At 35.4% G+C, this 7,658-nt stretch overlaps 1 pseudogene; it reads right to left on the bottom strand.

Annotated features, from left to right (window-relative positions):
* Positions 1 to 887: 887 nt before the first annotated feature.
* LOC128216334 (uncharacterized) lies at positions 888 to 2,044 on the bottom strand (annotated as a pseudogene).
* Positions 2,045 to 7,658: the final 5,614 nt, after the last annotated feature.

The raw sequence follows: 7,658 nt of genomic DNA on the forward strand, positions 1-7,658 counted from the left end.
TCATTATTTCATGTAAATCCTTAGAGAACTTGTCTAAAGGTGGTATCTAAACCAAACAAGCATTTATGCCTTTAAAGTGTGTATATTCTCTATCAACTCTGAGACAAGTTGGTGGTTCTGTGAATGGTGGCCTTATCGTGTATGCATGGTAACTTTTACTGCAGCTCAATGACAGTGGCATCTGGACCATGACTGTCACTTCCTAAAACACCAGGATGTGGATCAGTTTCTGTTGGATTTCTCAGTCGCTGAAAACAAAGTCACACTTATGGAAGCTATATATATTTTACACTCTTCACTTTTTTTAATTGAATTAATCCACAGAGTCTCTTTTTCGGATTCCATGTCCTCCTCCCATTACGAAAACATTCTTTGCAGAATTCTAAATTATTGTTTTACTTTGTTTGTTTACGTGACTACTACTTGTTATTGTAATTTTTCCCTTTTTCTTTTAGCATACTTTGATATATTTTTTTGCCCTGAGATTTCTCCGCTTTTTCGTCAAAATTTAATTTTGCTTTTCTTCCTCTTTCTGCAAATGTTTTTATTATTGGTAATTGCTTTAGAGACATTTTTCTGATTGCTTCTATGGATGTTAGGTTGTCTGGCAAGTCATTGACATTTGGGTATACAAGAGCTTCATTCAAAGCTGGGGAGATGGTGAAGTTTCTACTGCTTATTCCAGGGACAACAATATCTGAAGCAGTTGAATACGTCAAAGCAAGGAGAGGTTTCTTGGATATCGTTTCCTTCTTTTATACTATGTTTTCAGTCTGACAGGTGTTGTAAGATCACTCTAAGGCTTCAAGGGCACCATGTGCATCGGACTATTGAGATGATTTTGGCTAATAAGTTTCATCACATTTGTTTCCCTGAGGACTAATTGTTCATTCACATGAGAATGTAAGTCCTGGTTTAAATGGCTCACTAGTGATGACACTGCTGTCCACAGGGTATATACCTGATTACCTTAATGCATTAATACTGTGAGGGGTTTGTAGAAGAGGAGAAATGCTTGCGTTAGTTTTTCTGCAAAGTTATCTCTGGTAAATAAATGCTTTTTCCAGTGTTTCCCTACTGTATTTTCGAACTGTCAAATGCCACTTAGATTTCAGAGAAACACACATTTGTCAGTTGGCTGCATCAGGTGTGTAGCATTTGGGACAATCCTGTAGAGTTCGATTCCTTTGGATTTGGCTTTAGAAAAACAGATACATCTATACGTGAGCTTACACCGTACACAAGTATTTTTATAGGGCGTTCCAATCCAGCATATTTGTCAAAATGATCGATACATTTAGAGAATGCCTTGGCATCTATACATCCTTTTTTGGGTATGGCAATATCACTGTCTTCTGTGGAACGTATAACCTCTTGGTTTGGGTTCTGGGAACACAAAGAAAGCAGGCAGCATTTGCCCAGATGTACTTCCACAGTGACTGTTAGTCTTTGCTTACCAGCTTTGATGTGGGGAGCTCTAGTTATTCTAGTAGGTCCAAGAACTTTAGCTTTGTTGCTGCCCATATTAAACCTTGTCTTATCAGCATTCCATATCCGCGAGGGATTATCAACTAAATTCTTGTAGATCAAGTATTCTCTAAAATTACAGTACCATCTGTCTGTCTTTTCCTTCGTTACTTTCGACCTACAAAGCTCAAGTTGGATCTCTGGTTTCAGTGACATCAAGTTTTTGTTTCTTTACATAAATAATGCGTACCGCACAAAACCAGGCCTTTCATCTTTTAAGGTGTTCTTCTTTGCTCTTTTTAACAACTGTTTGTATGAAATCCAAAAACTCATATGGCCTCAATCCAATACCTCTTAGAGCCATTTCACTTAACCATGTGGCTAAAGCCTAGTCTTTACTCTGACTGAACATAGAAGATGGACCATTGTTATCATCTATTTCTTCTTCTCCAGATGACCTCCTTTGTAGAAAACTGTAGGACACATTATATAATTTTGAGGCTTTTCTCAATGCCATTTTGTTTTTACTCACATCATACAGTGCTCTCCGTACATGTTTCGACTTCTCGGGAGCCATACTTATACAACTCTTAGTCCTATATTTCTGGGTGATAAGCTTTGCCTGCTTCATTGCTGTGCTTACTCTATGCGATACTGTCAGCCTGACTTGCTTCTTGGAGCCATCTTCCAACCAAAATAATGCTGAAAGAACTGGTGAATCAAATCAAACTGACATGATGAATTGGGATAGTTTTAAAATATTTATCAAACGGATATCTGCCCTGGCAGAGTGGATATCGTTGATAAGGGAACGTGTGTCTTTGGTTCGATCCCCAGTCGCCAGTCGTAGCATCGTTCATTGTGGAGTTTCTTTGGTAGTGTCTTTGGTCAAGGCACATTTTCTAGCCTAGTACTGGTTTGTTTACCCATGAATATAAGTCAACTGTCGGATTGATATAACAGAAATATTGTTCAAAACACTAGTAAAACAAACAAACAAAATTAGTTAACATACTCTAATTAAGGTAAAACAGCAATTCATAATAAAAATGTTATGAATTAGTGTATATTTTTAACGAAAGTGGTTAAAGAAACATGATTTCATATTTGCTTATAATAATAATAAGGATTAAAATTCCCTATTCAAGTTGGCAAAATCGAATACCCATGCCTTATAAAGTTTGAGTCTGTCCCGGATGCTGAACCTGAAATGTCGCATGCAACTAGGTCAACTTAATTGGTGATTGATCAAATCAGAAGTTTTGTTGAGCATGTTATGCTTAATTTCCAAATCAGTGTAAATTACCATTAAGATAATATGTAATACTTACCCCTATTCTTGAAATTCGGCACGAAATCATCGATTTTCAATTTGAGTTCTTGAAAAAAAAATCTTGCGGTGTCACGTGTGCAGTAAACGATGCAGTCAAGCGTTTTGTGATTAAGACAACGTTTATTTGTAAATGACAACACCCGGAATCAAAGTGAAATTAGTTGAATGATTGGGTTACGTGACTGAATATTAAAATTATTTATAATTTTACTTCGAATTGACCCGGAATTGTCGATGATTCGGAACTGTCCAGTTCACTGTACTATACATATTGCAGCCTACTCATGTCAACAGAGGATCATACAGTGGGGCCAGTGTTACCAGGGTTCATAATGAGTGCATTTATCCTTTTTGTATCCATGCGAAAGCCATAAGTAGTGGTGATACATTCCCTTGCCCCTCTATTGATGATCAGTAGCTATAAAGCGACTGTGTGGCAAATATGTAAGTATGTATAACTAAAGGTAACTTTAAACAGCTAAAACAAGTTTAAAACAAAACAAATTAAAACAATTATATATCTTGAAGAAAAAACATAATGTGCACACATGTTTGTTGTGAAATGTAGGTAAAGGTCATGGTCGAAAACAGGTTGTATGGAGGGCAAATTACTAAATGTAGCAGCCGCCATTTTGGATTCAAAATGTAAACAACAGACGATAAGTACGCATTTTGTTTTTCTGGATTTTTTTTGTATTATCTTATTTTGGCAAAATGAAAATAATCCTTTTGCGGTCGAAAAGATGTTTTTCTGGCATATACATAGCATCATAAGATTGCTCGAGTAACATTGAAAGAAAAGTGCGGTGGGTATTAAGCGAAACTCCAACAAGAACTGAGCTCTTCCAAATTTAAGTTCTATGATTCCGAAATAGGAGTACAAATTGGGTCAACTTCTTGTTTGACAGTAATAGTTCTCGGACATTTACCAGAAAGTATGTCATCATTTGTATTGACGCCTGACGTCTTTTGTTTGTTGTACAATGCGAAAATACAGATTTAGACGTAAGAGCAATTTTTTTCTGCACATATGATAACAAAAACCAGATCGATTTTCAACAGACACTTTATATGTGTCTTTGAAAACAAAGGAAAAATCGTGACTCTACTATATTTGCGGCCGGAGATACAACTCCTTACTGGTACTTGAAACAGGATTGATACTTTCGATTGTATACGTTAAACTTCCAAATATGGCCAATACATAGGCATTGTACATTTTAACAAAAGGAGTGCGTGTCCTTGTTTACTGACAATAGCGTTAGACAATCGATTTTTCAAGTACACGAACGGAAACATATGTCCGGTATGGAAAACAAAACAAAAATACCACAGAGAGCAATATTATCACGAGTAGACTACGCCAGTAGCGTAGCCATGAGTATGTGCGTCTTATTTTCTGTAACTATCAGTTAACTACTGTAATATTATTTAACAAAACACAGAATGTAAATTAATTTTCTACCTGGGTGTCTTCGCTACGAATGAAAAGTGAAACTATCGAGTTTGATATTGCACAGTGTATAAGTGCAAATTAACGGTAATTCCTCTGCCAATAAAATCGCTGTATTGCGTTTGAAAATTGAAAATTGAAACTCATCAAATGCCACCAAAAGTTTCAAACAATAACCGTACTATTAGCTCCATCGAACCGATTCTGATCCGAAATCATGACGACATCTAGGATAGTAGAATAGAAGATCTATATGTATCCCGGGTCACGACTGGACGCAGTGGAAGAACTACAAATTCAACAGTGCCTTAATTTTAAATCCATACAATTCACATATCTCATTTTTACAATAGAAATTGTCATTGCAATTTCACAAACTTTTGTGAATTTGGTGCTCGATAGGAAATTTCCTCCCGCATCAAAGGACTTTTTTACGATATTTTTTGTATTTTTATTTCTTTAACGAGCATTTTTCAGTATTGTTTCCGTCTTAATGGTCGATGCGCACAACTTTCAATAATTTGTTCCGTCTTTTTGTCAATGTGCACATTTATACCAAATTTGGTATATAATTTTGACTTTTGGGGCACTGCTTAAGTTGCTGATAAGTTTAAGTCGAAATAGTCTGCATAAAAACGAAATAAAGAAAGACGAGCCAATTGAAAAAAAAACACCTGCACATTTGAACTTCACCTTAAAGCATATGGCCTATGTTTTGAGTAACACACACCACGTGCACTACTGATGGAGGGATTGGTGCACCAGGTTCGCGGAATATAGCAGGATAACCAATGATATTCTAAGAAACATTTTGGTATTGTAACATTCTTGTTTGAGTTCTTTTTATTCCTGTACACCTGCCAATTTAATTATATAGATATACTATACCAGTGGGTAAAGGTCAAGCGGTTGGACGTATGACCATGTAACCGAGAGACAGACGACAAAAATACAGTTGGACAGCTGGACAGCTGGACGAATGAACAAAATAACAGTATCACTAGTCACACAAACTTACAAATGTATGAAATGCATAACACATATAGTACACGTGAATCATGTACAATACATAGCCGATACTTGTGTTGTCTTTGATAGGAGTAACAAGAATACCACCTTTTTACAGGTTTTCTTTATTTTCTAAAATAACTGGTAAACTTAAAATAAATAGTTAACTAAATTTACCCCAACTTAACGTATGGAGGAGCTTTAATTTGTATCCATGGGTAATTCATGTCGTAAACCCAGCAATTGATTTGCTCCCAAGGGGTACTTCGATTTCGGCAAGAGTTTACAGTAAATAGTTGACACATAAAACCAAATAAAGGAAGGACATTGTTATATACCTTTATTTAGTATATCAAACTCTTACCGATACCGAATTATTTATTACAACTTTGAGCAGGTCCGAGTTAATGCTTAAATCCTATTGTATAAGACAACTCATATGACATTCAATCATTTCTGCATGAAGCATTCGTGTATGCAAATCAGCTTATGAATATTCATAACCGGGCTACTTTCTATTTACAACCTATGACGTCACGTCATAGTAGGAAGTTGTTTACATGTGTATTTTCCTTCTTAAAAAATATTTGGGGTTAAAATAAAGCAACAATGAACAATAAACTTTTTTTAAATATTGATCTTGTATTATTTTTTTTATTATAAATGACAATAAACTGATTGCGGAAAACTGGAAGCTGAAAGTTCGTCTGCAGAGGAAACATGGCGGATGATCTGTCAGATTTCGACTTGTTTAAAAGATCTTTTTGGTAGTTTTGAGTTGTTTGTGTCGGAATTGAGTGAGGAAACTGCTGCTGCTGCTGTTATGATTTCTCCAGAAATTGAAGAACTGAAGAACATTTCACTTGATGATTTGCCTGAAGTTACAAATAAAAATGAAAGTTAAGATCTAGGTCAACAGGATAATGAAAGTTATGACATGCCGACAATTCATGAATATAAACAACAGGGCAGTAGGTTCAATGGTAAAAATATTGTCATAGGCAAGGAATAATGGAAGATACATTTCAGAGTTTAAACAAGTCTCCTTACCTGAAGAGAGCTGTTAATCCGCTTCGAAATGGAAAAAAAATGAGGAGTCGGCAGCCATTACTGGTCTCATTGTTACTAAATTTAGCTACACGTGTCGTCAATACTATGATGTATTCATACGCATGGAAGGCTACAAACTACTTGGAATTATCGAGTAATGAATTGCGGTTCTTGGATAAAAGCAAAATAAAAATCATCTTTATTTTTTTCTATAGTTGTAATTATAAGTTTTGAACATTATTTTTCTGCGTTTCATTGATGTATGAAGTGTCGGAAAAATTACACCTAATTTATACACCTTCGGTCTTTATGCAAATTAGGTGTAATTTTTCAGACACTTCATACATCAATGAAATAATGTTCAATTCTTAAATTAATTTAACTACTTGTTTTTCAAATTTGGCTACTTGGTCTTTCTTTGAGACTCACATGCTATCTAATTGGAGTGCTTAACCTTTAAAAACATTTAATTTAAAGCTATCGCATTCCTATTGTATATGATTCTTTTGAAAGTGATAAATATAAAACACATTCTTCATTCTTAGTTTGTTTTTGAAATTGAAGCAAGCATGGACATGTTCAGCTTAAAAGTTTTCGAATAATATGACGAAAAGCATACCGATTACCTTTTTGGTTTCTTAACATTCATGCAACATAATACCGCAAAGTGAATAGGAGTGGTATTAAATACAGTAATATTAGCTGGATCACTATTTCAAATGGACTTTTCAACGCAAACTATTGGCTTTTAATGAAAATAATACCCCAGTATGCAAATGATCGGCATACCACCGCGATATATTTTCATGTTAACCAAAACAATCTTGTGTCGTCACATAGGTAAAGCGTATGTTAAAGGCACGAGCCTCTGAATGTGGCAGTGCGAATATTGTTCTTTTTGAACAGATTTTTTGAAATCCTTATTATATCAGCATAATTTTCAAAAGAAGAGAGAACGATCGATGTTAAACTGTTTAATTTCTAGTGAATCAGGTACCAGAACGATCAACCTTAAGCTGTTTAATTTCTAGTGAACCAGGAACCAGAATGATCCGTCTTAAACCGTGCAAGTTATATTGTACCAGGTCCAAAAAGGTCCCTGTCAATATGTGAAATTTCTAGGGTACCAGGTACTAGCGGAACGATCTCTTAAAAGGTGACAGAAAGATAAGTTTTAACCCATGCAAGTTCTACTGTACCAGGTACAAGAACGATCTTTCTTACAGTGCAAGTTCTACTGTACCAGGTACAAGAACGATCTTTCTTAAACAGTCCAAGTTCCACTGTTCCAGGTACAAGAAAGATCCTTCTTAAACAGTGCAAGTTCTACTGTACCAGGTACAAGAA

This window comes from Mya arenaria, chromosome 2 (genome assembly GCF_026914265.1).
Source record: "Mya arenaria isolate MELC-2E11 chromosome 2, ASM2691426v1".
Lineage (NCBI taxonomy): Eukaryota > Metazoa > Mollusca > Bivalvia > Myida > Myidae > Mya > Mya arenaria.